This window comes from Physeter macrocephalus, chromosome 1 (assembly GCF_002837175.3).
Source record: "Physeter macrocephalus isolate SW-GA chromosome 1, ASM283717v5, whole genome shotgun sequence".
Classification (NCBI taxonomy): domain Eukaryota; kingdom Metazoa; phylum Chordata; class Mammalia; order Artiodactyla; family Physeteridae; genus Physeter; species Physeter macrocephalus.
Window position 1 is genome coordinate 100,901,390 of NC_041214.2, and position 14,677 is coordinate 100,916,066.

Consider the following 14,677-nt stretch of genomic DNA (forward strand, 5'->3'; position numbering starts at 1 on the left):
ACAAGATGGGCATTGGTCTCAGCACTGCCTCCCATGACATGGATACTGCTGTCACTGACTTGGTGTGGCGCCTCTCCTACTCTCCCACTCCCATTTACTCTGCCTGGAACAGTTTCTCCCAGGCAGACATCATCTCCTCTGAGAAACTTCCCTTGAGCGCCAGGATTGGGTTAGGTGCCTGAGTGCCCCCAGAACCCCCAGGGCTCACCTCCATGGCAGCCCTTAACTGACAGTGCTCTAACTGCCTGCCTCCTCTGGGGACTGTGTTTTGCTTTGTTTCGACAGGGTAAAGGTCATGGTAGCCACTCTTTTCCTTTAAACAGCTTTATTGAGGTATCATTAAAATCCCATAAAATCCACTCATTTTCAGTGTACAATTCAATGGTTTTTCAGTAATTGTACAGAATTGTGCAATCATCACCACAATCCATTAGTATCAGAACAACTCTACCACCCCAAAGAGGCCCCTTGTGCCCATCTGCAGTCACCCCATTCCCCAGCCCCAGGGAACCACTAATCTACTTTCTGTCTTGATAGATTTATCTTTTCTGGAAATTTCATATAAGTGGAATCATACAATACATAGTTTTTGCATCTCAATTTCACTTAGCATGAAGTTTTTGAGTTTTATACACATTGTAGTCTGTACCAGTAATTTGTTCCTTCTTCTTGATATATAGTATTCTGTTGCATGCACACACAGGGACTCTGATCTTTGGACTAGTATCCTGTGGCTAGTTCAGTGCCTGCATATTACAGTAAAAGCTGAGAAAATGTGTGTTGCTTGAATTCGGTTCACACTGTGATAATACTGATGTTGGTCTGACATTTTAATGCACGTAGTAACGAGGGAAGCAGATAAAACACACAAATACCTGTGCCATGTTTTGACGATGTCAAGGTATTAACTAGAGGGATACCTCAGTAGCTTCTTACCTTGCCACTTTACCTTGTGTGAATTTTTAAAATTCTCAAGTGAGAAACACCCCTTCTCCTACTCCCACCTATTCTGACCTTACCTTCTTCTCATTTTCCATGCCAAAATTGAATGCTCATATTTGTCCCAATACATAGTCGGTATCTTATAAATATTTATTCACTTATTCAATACTTATATAACGTGCACCTGCTGTGTACATTATTTTAGGTGCTTGGGATACTTCAGTGAACAAAATAGACAAAAATCTCTACTTTCCTAATGATGAATGTTTCCACATTTGGGTATCCACAACATCAGTAATGCTTAAGAATTTGGCCCACAAAAGCCTTAACATGTTTTTCAAAAATCATTGTACCTGAGGTCAAAAGACATGAATAAATTATTCACATAGGAAGAAATACGGAAAATTATTCAACACATAGAAAACAGATCAGCCTCAGTAATAGTGAAAGAAATTAAAATATAAACAATTTCATAGAAGTTAGTGGAAACATACAATTTTAGGTTATCAAAAAGAAATTTAAATTATTATATGCAATGTAGAAAGGGTTACAGAAAACCAAAAATGCTGATAAACTGCTGATGCTATTATAAATGGATCAGGTATTTGGAAACAGATCACATCATTGATCTAGAAATTTAATTTTTTTCATGAATGTCCAAAAGAAGTAATTTAGGGGGAAAGTTATACCAGTGCTATTAATAAACCAATATATTCCAAATGTCCCACCATTTGTGAGTAAATAAGAAACGTAAGGTATGATAGGATGGAATGCTCTTATCTACTAAAAGCAATGGGAAAAACATACACTCTATGATACACAAAACGTATATACAAAATAACAGATAAAACAAAGGATATTATGCAAGAACTGATTACAGCTAAATAAAATATGTACCAGAAAAGAGCATACAGTGATACACATATTTGTATTTGAGAATTTTTTTGTGACATATATAATGGATTTTTAAAACTCGGTAGCCATTCTTCCCTGCCCCCCACCAGCCCCAGCTTACATGGCAAAGCTTGATTTCCTCGCAAAATATAGTCTCCACTTCTACCTCCTTTTCCAGTTCTTTACGTAAGTAAATTAAGAGGACACTATTATTCTCCTTAGGTGCTGTTCCCAGGCCTACTCCACCAGCACAGATTCCCCTGAACTGAGGCAGGAATTGCCATCCATAAAGGGGGAGGGTCTTACCCAAGGTCTCCCAGATAGTTAGTGGCCAGGATACTATAAAACATAAGTCTCAAACTTTTCACCACCGACCACAGTCCCTGGTACATAGTAGGAATCCAAGATAACATGTTGAATGACTGACTGTCTTTTATGACAGAAAATTGATATGCCAGAATTCACCGAAATGCCCACATCCTGGGGTTCTTGGCTCTGGGTACCCAGCTGAGAGTCAACATCTGAGTTTGAAAGATTTGAACTCATAGAGCAGAACCAAAAACCAAAACAAAACAATAAAACCAAAAACCAACAAAAAACAAGAAAAGGAAGTCTAAGCAGTATTCTGCCTTGGTAGAAGGCTGCTATTCTACCCCCAATACTTGGAATAGTCCTAATTTTCATGGATGTGCCTGCTGTCCTGCAGATCTAGGTCCTGGGCCAATTTAAAGCTATGGGTTTATTTTGGTCTGTTTTAGGTGGCCTGCTGTGGCATCTTCCTCTCACGGCTGACGACTGTGTCTGGTTGAACCAACACTCGGACTCTCATTTGGATTAGAGCATAATGCTCATTGTCGAATTTTAAAAAGAAGCAGAGCTGGTATAGGAGGTCTATGGAGAACCCTGGAGGGAGACAGTGACATCTCTCACTGAAGAACTGGGGCAATAGGAAAAAAAAATTGAGATGGAAAAAGATGTCTGGCTACTTGTGTTTGTTTTGGAAGCAGTCCAGGCTAGGGGGAAAGATCTCCATTCTAATCCGCGATCCCGGGCAAGTCACTCTGATCTCAGTTTTTCCTAGGGTAAATGACAATCCCGATTAAGAAGTTTAGAGGAAGTAAACAAACTAGTAGTGGTGATGATGGTCACTGGAATTGAATTCAGCATGGCAATAATTTTAAAACGAAGCAGTTGATGTGATGTCATTTCTTTTGAAACAACGGTAAGTAGGACAGAGTGACCAGAGGAGGCCATGCTTATAAAGAGGAAGGGAAATGACCGGATGACAGGTTTTATACAACAAGGAGAATGAGAAAAACCTTTGGCCGGTTTCTTCTTGTCCATTCACCTACCTTCCAGCTACCTCTAAACACTGAATAGTCGTGAACTTCGGCCAAAGTTTAGTCTCCCTGTTTCATCATCCGTGCCCTAATAGCATAACGTTCATCATGGGACACTGGTAAATAGCTGTGTTGAATAGAAAGGACAACAGACGGATTTGAAAGCTTGGGTGTGGACCCGAGTTCCTCCACACATTAGCTGCGTGACCTGCAGAGGTTTTTTTCATCCCTCTCATCCCAGGTTTCCTCATCTGTAGCCAAGGGAAGAACAACCTGTTTCACCTACCACACACACTATACAAACTGCAAAATGCATGACAAATGCCTTTTGTTGTTTTTCCTTAGCCTCTTTTGGCCTCAGTTTCTGCATTTGTCAAATAGGGACAATGACATCTATCTTACCAGGCTATTAATGGCTCTAGGTGAAAGCCCTCTGCATATAACAGGGTCTCACATTACAGCTCCTCTAAACACTGAATAGTCGTGAACCTCGGCCAAAGTTTAGTCTCCCTGTTTCATCATCCGTGCCTTAATAGCATAACGTTCATCATGGGACACTGGCAAATAGCTGTGTTGAATAGAAAGGACAACAGACGGATTTGAAAGCTTGGGTGTGGACCCGAGTTCCTCCACACATTAGCTGCGTGACCTGCAGAGGTTTTTTTCATCCCTCTCATCCCAGGTTTCCTCATCTGTAGCCAAGGGAAGAACAACCTGTTTCACCTACCACACACACTATACAAACTGCAAAATGCATGACAAATGCCTTTTGTTGTTTTTCCTTAGCCTCTTTTGGCCTCAGTTTCTGCATTTGTCAAATAGGGACAATGACATCTATCTTACCAGGCTATTAATGGCTCTAGGTGAAAGCCCTCTGCATATAACAGGGTCTCACATTACAGCTCACCCGAGATCTATAGGCTCCAGGTTTTCTAGCACATACTGGAATATTTATTTATTTATTTATTTATTTATATATTTATTTCCAATGTGACATTCTTTCTGTACTGTTAAATTTCACCCTCAGAGAACTTGCAGTTCCCTTGGGAAGCTAAGACCCTCTCGTGGTTTACCTGGCCCCCCTCTCTTACAGGAGCCTGCCACACTAGGAAGCTGGGAGCCACATCTGACACAAGAAGCTCTTGCTTCTCTTCTCCAAGGGGGGTTTAGGCAGGCCACTTACTCCAAACACTCCGGCCATGCTGATTAGAGGGAGACCCGGGACGAGATGAAAAAGCCAAGTGGACAACTAGAAGACACTAAGAAGGAGCTCGCAGACCTGTGCCACTAACAGCCCTGGGAATGCCAAGAGTGAGGAGGCGCTGTGTCCCCCAGGTCTATGGAGACGGCGCTGCTGTCTCCTGTCTCGCCTCCCAAACAGACAGCCCCTTCCATTCACATCCACATATGTCTGTTCTCTGCCTCTTGAGTGGGTCTGAAACTGGAAAACATCTGCACTAGTTTCATCCGGGTGTGATTTATAAGGACTCCCTGCGGTCCCCTCTCGCCTTTCTCCTCCTCTTCACCTCTGGGGCTTGGGGGTTTCAGGGTTTTTTTTTTTGTTTTTAAACAGGCTTGTGTTTCTTGAGACTGGGTCACCTTGATTTATTATGCCCTGGACTCATTAACAAAAGACTCTGGGACAGGTCATTTATTTTCTGAGTGGCGATTTCCTGTCTTACCCCAGCCGTACTCGGCAGGGGCCTAGTGGAGCACAGACTTACATGAGCTGCACTGTCACGGTGGGAGAAGAGAATCGAGCAAGGAAGGTTCAGGGGGCAGAAAGCGTCTCTTTTCTTTAGAGCTTTTCTTCTCACTTTAATATTTCCTTCAGAGTTCCTTTTGGTAGTTCTTTTTTTCCTTCTCCAGCAAATAGGACAAAGTTTAACAAATAAGTTGTGGGGTTGCCTTCTTAAAGGAACAAACACTGACCTTTCTTCCCTATTTCATATTTGAATTGTTTAACATTTATATACAAAAAATATTATATATATGTGTATATATGTATAAATACATGTATATATACATATATACATGTATATATTATTCTCTATATAGGGTACTAGTGGGCACCCAGGCTAAGCATGAATTAGATGAATTAAACTTTATATTCACTATGGGCAACATTTTTATCAGGCCCTGATTAAAATTATACATTTATGTTTGGGCACTAAATACCAGAGATGTTAATAATTTAGAGATAGACCATAAGGTAAAAATGAAATCATTCAAGATTTTCAGGTAGGACCTTAGGAGGAAGATGAAAGAAATTGGCATTGCTTAGCCTGAAGATCAGAGGCTGAAGAGTGACTTATTAACTGTTTTCAGGTCTCTGGAAGGTAGTTATATATAGGAATGATGGTGACCACCTGTTTTTCTGACTGCACTAAGGACAGAATAAGAGGAAGTAGAATTAAACTATAGCAAAGTGACAAAATAATAGTAATAAGAGTGAGTAGCCACAGCTAAAGTCTGTTAAGAAAGATGCGATACATCTGTAAGGTGGTAAAGTTGTTAGTCCCATTTTATAGATTAATGAATGGAGGCTCAGAGAGGTTAAGCAATTTGCCCAAGGTCACACAGTGAGGATGTGACAGAATCAGGTCTAGCTGACTCCAGTGTATGAGAAGGCTGACTTATAGAGCAAAGAAGTTAGCCAAAACAAACAAACAAACAAACAAGAAAGCTTATCAAGTTTCCATCTAGATTGATTTGTGTTCAGAAGACAGGGGATTCAATCCCGTGAATTTAAGGCCTTGGGATTCTGTGCTATGCCTGACTCTAAGCTGGGAGGGCATTATTCTCCACTCACCCTCAGCCCAAGAGACAGACAGAGTGGGCACACCCAGCACCACTGTTCCCCCGAAGCACTCTGAAGACCTTTGGCTCTGCTTGGACTGGTCTCTGCTGCCTGTCATGGCTGCACTCCCAGACAAAGGCTGTGGTCTAAGGAAGGCCATGGAGTTGGTGCACGTGGATGGCTGAGGATCAGGAGGGGCATCCCTGTGGTCACAGTGCATGCCCTCCTAAAAGTCATCCCCGCATGGGAAGGCCAGGTAAGGGGCTTCTAGGGTTTGTTCTACTGTGAGGATTGGAATTCCTCCAGAGCCACCAAAGTGTCTGGACTCCTTTTGAGGGGTGTGCAGAGGTGGGAGGGGCAGCTCCCTGCTGGATCAGTGCCCTGTGGGTGGGTCTGTTTGGGAACGGCCACGATGGAAGAGTAAAGCTATAAGACACCAGGGCTGATTTGCTGGATGGGACCGATGGCTAACATTTCCTGCACACTTACTCTGCCAGGCACTGTTTGAAGGGCAGTGAACTATCTTAGCTCATTCAATCTTTGCAACAATCCTGTGAAGCCAGTTATATTATTATCCTCGTTCACAGAAGAGGAAAAGAAGCACAGAAAGATCAATAACTCATTCAAGCTCAACAGCTAGGAAGGACTGGAGCTTGAATCCAGACCCAGAAACAGCCTGATTCTGAAGGCTGCATTCATGGCTTAGAATGAGGTGCCTGGATTTCCCCCACTTCCTCCCACCCAGCCCTGGAGGATCTTTTGCTCTGGGGTCACTGACTCAATAATGACATGGCTTCTTGCTGCCTGGTTTATAAGAAGTACTCACAATTGTAACCATTGTTCTAGTTTAAGCCTTTTACATTCACTCTTCCTCTGTCTCTTTCTTTATCTTAGAGAGCAAACATTTATCAAGAAGCAAACATTTTACACTCCCCAACTCAGACCTTGGGTATTTAGGGGTTAATTCTTCTCTAATTGTTCAGTTAATTACTTGGAAGGTGTAGCAGGAGGTAAAAAAGGAGGGTGGGTTTTTCCACAGTCAATCCTACTGGAAGGGGCAGGAGGAGAGAACTAGTGTTTGCAAAGTGCAGACTTGAGCTAAATGTTTTCCCACTAGTTACTTCATTTTCATCCTCCTAGCAGCCCTTTGAGGTAGGTGTCATCAGCACAATTTTACAAATGAGGGAGGTCAGGTTAATTTGCCTGAGGTCACGTTGCCTGTGTACAAAGAGGCTGGGATCTGCACCCTAGAATGTCCCCCTCCAGATCTGTGCCCAAGACACCATCCACCACTCAGTGCAAAGCGCAAGACAGAGAGGACTCAAAAGGCTCAGCCAGCAGTACGGCGGAGAGCACAGAGATGCTGCAGACCCTGGCAGCATCCTCGAGCTCAGGTGAGCTCAACCCTTCTGCTCTCCTGGCAGGATTTCAACCTTTGGTGTGTGTGAAGCAGCAAACTGGACAAACAAGAAGCCATCACTTCTGGGTTCTGCTCTGCCAGAGGCCTGGGCTATGACAAGATGGTTAATGCAAAGTTTGGCATGCCTTCCCTTCTTAATTTAGGCCTCCTCCCAGGAGGGAATCCAGAGGCAGGGAGGGGAACATGAGAAAGGGAAAGGAAAAATAATAAGAGATAAGTGAGAAAAGAGAATATTTATAGGGCTTGGGACATCTAATGGAAACCAGCTGCCTGACTGGGGGTGGGCGTGGGGAGTCTCTGGTCTTGCCTGCAAGGGATTATTAGGCCTTCTTTTGTAAGCACCTGTGTGTGGAGGGATGTCTGAGCAGAGAGGGAGGGAGAGAGGAAAGAGAGACAGAGACAGAGAAGGGAGCCAGAAGGTCTAGGGGAGGGCTGTGCACTTGGAACACTGGACACGAGAGAGCTGATATCCCCTCCTGGCCTCACCGCCCCCCGCCACCTTCATTTTAAACTGGAGCTGATTCAAACCTGCTGCTCTTGGAAAGAGGCCGTCAGCATAGTCTCCAACAGAAAGATGATCCGCGAGGGGATTGAGTGTGAGAGAGCAGGGCGATCAGAAAGAATGAGAAAATGAGCCAAGGGAATGGAAAAGGTGAATAAACAGAGGACGATGGAGGAGGGAGAAAGACTGAAAGATTAAAATTGGCCCGAGTGGGGAGCTTGAAGAGAAGGGAGTGACTGAAAGCCTCAAGTTGGAGCAAGTCCAGAGCTGATCCTTCTGGGCCCTGTTCTCTCTCACAGATCCAGAGGGCTGCAATAAAGATGTGTCTGTTTGAGATTTTCCAGGTCTCTTTCCCATAAATCTGTATTTTCTTCTTAATTAAGGTCTTCTGGACCAAAGGTGTCATCCAAGACTTGTGTAAAGAACACAAAGATAGGAAGAGGTATCATCGATGGGAAAAGTATGATAATTAAGGGCCAGCATCTGGGGCACACATTGAGAAAGACAGCAGTTAACAGCAAGGTACTTTCCAGAGGCCAAGTGGTCCTGAAGCTAAAGTCTCAAGTGTTGGACCCTACCTTTTAGTTCTGGTTCTTACTTAGGTTCTTGGGAGAGGATATGCCCATGAACCATGGAGTCGAGCGCCATGTGTTTTTAACTGACATGAGTTCAATAATATGTGTTAGGGAAAGAAAACAGAAGAAAGAAAAGAAAAAGAAAGAAAGAAAGAAGGAAAGGAGAGAGGGTCATTTAAATAGTGAGGATGATTTGCCAATCTTTCAACTCAGTGAGTAGTGTTAGATGAGCTGAAATGAGAGATGTGAATCTACTCTTCCCTTGTTCTTTTTTGATCTTGGTTCCTAGATGTATCTCATAATATGATCTAATTGTGTTTAAAGAAATAATTTATTTTATAAAACATGATCCTTTAAATAAAAGTCTACTGCTTTATCTCCTACCCAACTGAAGGAAAACACCCACAAAATTATGTTGCATTTGTTGAAAGCTGGTATAACAATGAAAGATGGTATAAAAATGGTGTAACAACTTGTTGAAAGAAGGTATAACAGGAAATTTAAGGGATTTTTTCAAAAGGCATTTTAATTAGACTTTTTTTCCACCTAAAAGTGCTGCGTTTAGACTTCACTGTCCATTGCGGTTGGTGAGTGTGTGAAAATATTGAGAGTGTTTGGACTTATGGTTGGTTAATGGACTGTTTTCTCCTGATTATCCAGCAAGTCCATAGGTATATAATAAATTGAGAGAGCTCCACAGACCTTTGAACTCAGGCAGAGCCATAGAGGGGGCCAGTTGAAACTCTCTCCTTTCAACTGTGTCTTTTCCTCTCATCATATACACTCAATTCCTGTCCCTTAGTTTGAAACAAGTGGCTGCCTTGCTATCCTCTGGTACCACCCTATATGTTATAGTGGGTCCTGTGCACTGTCAGCATCTCACAAAGACAAGCCTCTAGCTCCCTCGCTATCTTAAGGTGGTCTTCCCTTGTGTTTGTCCAGCTCATTCACTTACTGATCCTCTTCATTAACTCAGCAACAAGTTTTCTGCACCAGAAGGATTAGAGAGAAAGTCAGTTCAAAGCCCATTCTAGCAAGAACAGCAACTTTCCTTTAGGAAAGAATCATTACACTGCTTTAAGAATTTCAGGGAAAGAAAAGCAGACTTCCAAATAAAAGGCAGGGATGTTGTCCCCTTTGGGAAGAAATTCCTGATCAAATTTTCAGATAGGTTCTGTCACAGACAACCTCTTCCAACTGGCAGATTACAGCTCTGCAGCAGCCTCATCTTGCTCAAGGAAGCATCTGGCTTCTAGAACTGGCGTCCTTGATCATCCACAGATTATACACTCTTATGATTTGGAAAACTACTATCCCATTAACTCTTTGACTTCCAGGTCAGACTGCTGCTGGATCCTTATTCTTCAAGAATCACCAGGAATGTGGTTCTCAAGCTCCGGACGCGCAGGCTCAGTGGCCATGGCTCACGGGCCCAGCCGCTCCGCGGCATGTGGGATCTTCCTGGACCGGGCCACGAACCTGTGTCCCCTGCATCGGCAGGCGGACCCTCAACCACCGTGCCACCAGGGAAGCCCTGGTTTGGTACTTTTTGATCCACTATGTTCCATATTTCCAGGTCATTCTTTAGATTACATAATCTTTTAAATTTTTACTTATTTCTCAGTAGACCCACAAGAAACAAAATAGCCATCTCTATTTGTGTCTTGATGAACTATAAAAACATCTCCCACCATTCCTTCCAACCTATGACCAGTCCTCTCTTCTCTAAACTTTCTACTATTGTCTTCTCATTTATATGTGTTTTACACAAAATGCTAGATATAGGTCAATCACTATGATTATGCTAGTCAGTGAGTGTTAGTAGGAAAACATAGACATAATTCATATTTTTCAATGGCAAGAACATTATGTGGGGCGTTGGCACTTGAACTTCTTATTCTTACCACAGTGAGTTAGTCTAAATGGAAACATTAATTTATTTAAGCAGTCTAGCATACCTAGATGTCAATTTGAATAAAAGGTTTTCACTACCCTAGAAATGGAAAATACAAGGGTCCTACATACTATGTGAAATATATAGGACCATGGTGTTTCATGGCCTGCATTTAGGTCCTAGAGAAAGTTGACTGCCTTTAAGGCCATTAAGTACCTCTACTGTGACAACTCATACCATGGGAAACTCCAGAGGTACACTGATCTGGGTGTGAGGTGACTTTTTTTAAGGATCCACTACCACTTCTACTGGGTGAATGGCCAATGATAGAGATAAGGAAAACAAGAGCAGTGGCAGATTTGGGGCAAGAGATGAGTATAATTTTGGTCCATGATTGAACCAGCCATAAATTTATTTAACCATACTTCTAACCAGTCAACTTTTCTCCATTTGATGTGAACATTTCATGGAGGTTTTGCCAGATTCCTTGCAGATAAACCTTTTCTATGCATTCCCTAATCTACCGGCCTCAACCATAGAATGCTCACTCCTGTCTAGAGACTCCCAAACAATCATGGATGGGGCTGGAATGGTACATGGAAGCTGAAGGTTGTGAGAAGTGTTGCACCAACCACTGAGTTCCCTCAGTAGATCCTTCCAGTCTGACTCTTCCACGCATTGGCTCCTAACATACTCTTTTATACTCTCTTCTCCTTGTATAGTCTCTCCACCTGAAATTCCCTCACTTCTCTTTGCATGACTGAGTCCTGCTCATTCTTCAAGATTCAAATTCATTTCCTCTTTCTCGACGATGCAGTTCACCATAACTTCCCCTCAAACAGCTTGTAGTGCCTACCTGTCCTCTGTCTTAGGTTTCTGTACTGTCCAGTACTCTCTGCTAGGTTTCTGGGTGTTTAGGAGCCAGCCAGTGTGAATGGGTTCTGTAACTCCCCTGACAGAGAAGTTGTAGAATAATCATACTGGACATGGAAGAGATAAAGTGTGGGACTGTGGGGCTCACGTGAGAATGGGTAACCGACAGGTTCTTCCTTCATATGGGAAGATATTTAGCACAGGTAGCATCCTTCTGTTCCTTCTCCCTTCTTTCTCCCAGAGGGAGACTGAGCAGACCCAGCCTTGAACCCAAGGAGACCAGACTGACCTAGATGGGGAAGACTGGGCTGAGCTGTAGTAAGGTGTTTACAGTTTATAAACAAGTCCTGACATCCCAACTTGAGTGCTGGCAAACAATGGTATCAGCCCAGAAAGTTCTCAGAGATACACCAAGGCCCCAGGCTAAACTGCAAGGTAGGCAAAACTCTTCCCCACTCCTCCTCACACCCCTGCAGTTCCCCAACACCCTGGATACCCTCATACTGCTTTTTGGGGGCCTTTGTCTCTAACTGGGCCTGATCATCATAAGGAACCTACAAGGTAAAGTCAGTCTTTCCTTCTACTTACCAGGTACTGCTCTCTTAAGACCAGGTGAACAATTGGCTTTATCTTTCCAGGAGTATTCTGGACTAGAACTTCCACTAAACTGGTGTAATTTGGTAGGGGACATATTGAGGGGCTAATGGCTTTGTTTCTCTCTCTATCAGCTGCACCCCCCGCTCCCGAAACTAGACTTTGAAGAAAATAACTAGATCATGTATTCTCTGACTTAGCATTTGGTTTCCTTTCTCCAAGATCTCTTTTGCCCCTTCATCTTCTAACCAGCCAGAGTCCCCCTCATGGGAAAGACTAAGAGTTGGTACAGAGACTGTTGGAAACTGCAGGTGATCCCAAAACAGAGAATCTCCTGAATGTCCTATTAGTGTAAGCTTCTGGAGGACTATCTTTCACAGGGTCCTGAAGCCTTTGGAAGAGACCTTCACTGTCTCATCTAACACCCAGTGCAGGATAACCTTCTACAATGTCCTCAATTGGCAGCAGCCAGCTTTGGATGAAATACTTCCTCTGAGGGGAAGTTTAGTTCTTTCCAAGGCAGCCTGTTCCATTGTCCAAGAGCTGTACTTGTTGCAAAGCTCTTTTTACATAAAGCAGAAGTTCAGTTCCAGTTTTACATTTTAAGGGATGTGGAATACAGTGCCTCTTCTCCATGACAACCCTTCAAATTACTGAAAGGCAATTGTGGTTCTCACTACCTCTCTCCTTCCCTCCCTCCCCCTTCACACACACACACACACACACACACACACACATGCGCACGTGCCTGCACACACACTCCTTTAGGGTAGACATTTACACTCCCTTAATGCTCCTCATCTGACATGGTTTCAGACTTTACTACCCTTGATCCCTTTCCCTTCTCTGGACATTTGACTTTGTTAATATCTCTTTAAAAGTTTGGCTCTCAAAAGTTTGGCTCTCAAAGTTGGCTATGTTCCATTTCTAGAAATGTGCTGGTGTTGAGACTCTATCCTACCTTGATCTTGATTTGATTGAAGTTAAGTATTTCTTATTTACCTAGTATGTGTCAGCCCCATCCATTAACAAGGAACCTGTCCTCAAGGAATATATTTTCATCAACTGGGTGACAGTAACTCACACTGAGACTGTTAGCTATTAAAACCCAAAAGGTTCTTTGCTGCAAGAACCTTCATCACACAAAGCTTCCCCATCCTATTTTATACAAATATAATTCACATTCACCTATGGCGTTTTTTTTCCATTTGTCATTAGGCAGATATTTTTTCCTTTTCAATATATGCTTCTCCGGGGTCAGGTAAGAGCTTAGTGATGGTTTTACCTGCTTTCAATCACTTGATGGGTTTATTAGTTAGGGTAGGCTGAACTACTATGACAAATACACCCTAAATGTATAAAGGCTCAAGCACAATAGAAGTTTGTTTCTCATATAACTGTTCAAGGCAGGTGCTCCGGGCTGCAGCAGAGCTCTTTTCCATAAAGGTGGTTAAGGAACCCAGGCTTCTTAGACCCCTGGGACTCTGCCAACCCTTAGGGCCACATCATCCAGCCCACAGAAAATGTGGGGGACAAAAGAGAAGAATTTTTATCGCATAGGCCTTTAAAGAGTATGCAGATATCCTATGAGCTTTACCTTCGAATCAAAAGCTCCCAGCTGCCCAGAACCAAGATGGCGGAGTAGGAGAACGTTCTCTCACTCCTTCTTGCGAGAACACCAGAATTACAACTGACTGCTGAACAATCATCGACAGGAAGACACTGGAACTCACCAAAAATGATACCCGACATTCAAAGACAAAGGAGAAACCACAATGAGACGGTAGGAGGGGTGCAATCACAATAAAATCAAATCCCATAACTGCTGGATGGCTGACTCACAAACTGGAGAACACTTACACCACAGAAGTCCACCCACTGGAGTGAAGGTTCTGAGTCCCACATCAGGCTCCCCAACCTGGGGGTCCGGCAATGGGAGGAGGAATTCCTAGAGAATCAGACTTTGGAGGCTAGCAGGATTTGATGGCAGGACTCTGACAGGACTGGGGGAAATAGAGACTCCACTCTTGGAGGGCACACACAAAGTAGTGTGCGCATCAGACCCAGGGGAAGGAGCAGTGACCCCATAGAAGACTGAACCAGACCTATCTGCTAGTGTTGGAGGGTCTCCTGCAGAGGTGGGGGGTGGCTGTGTCTCACCATGAGGACAAGGACACTGGTGGCAGAGATTCTGGGAAGTACTCCTTAGCATGAGCCCTCCCAGAGTCCGCCACTGGCCCCACCAAGGAGCTGGGGTAGTCTCCAGTGTTGGGTTGCCTCAGGCCAAACAACCAACAGGAAGGGAACCCAGCCCCACCCAACAGCAGACAAGCAGATTAAAGTTTTACTGAGGTCTTCCCACCAGAGCAACACCCAGCTCTACCCATCACCACTCCCACCCATAAGGAAACTTGCTCAAGCCTCTTAGATAGCCTCATCCACCAGAGGGCAGACAGCAGAAGCAAGAAGAACTACAATCCTGCAGCCTGTGGAACAAAAAACACATTCACAGAAAGATAGACAAGATGAAAAGGCAGAGGGCTATGTACCAGGTGAAGGAACAAGATAAAACCCCAGAAAAACAACTGAATGAAGTGGAGATAGAATTCACTTGCTGAATGCTGTCTACAAGAGACCCACTTCAGACCTAGGGACACATACAGACTGAAAGTGAGGGTATGGAAAAAGATATTCCATGCAAATGGAAATCAAAACAAAGCTGGAGTAGCAATACTCATATCAGATAAAACAGACTTTAAAATAAAGAATGTTACAAGAGACAAGGAAGGACACTACATAATGATCAAGGGATCAATCCAAGAAGAAGATATAACAATTATAAA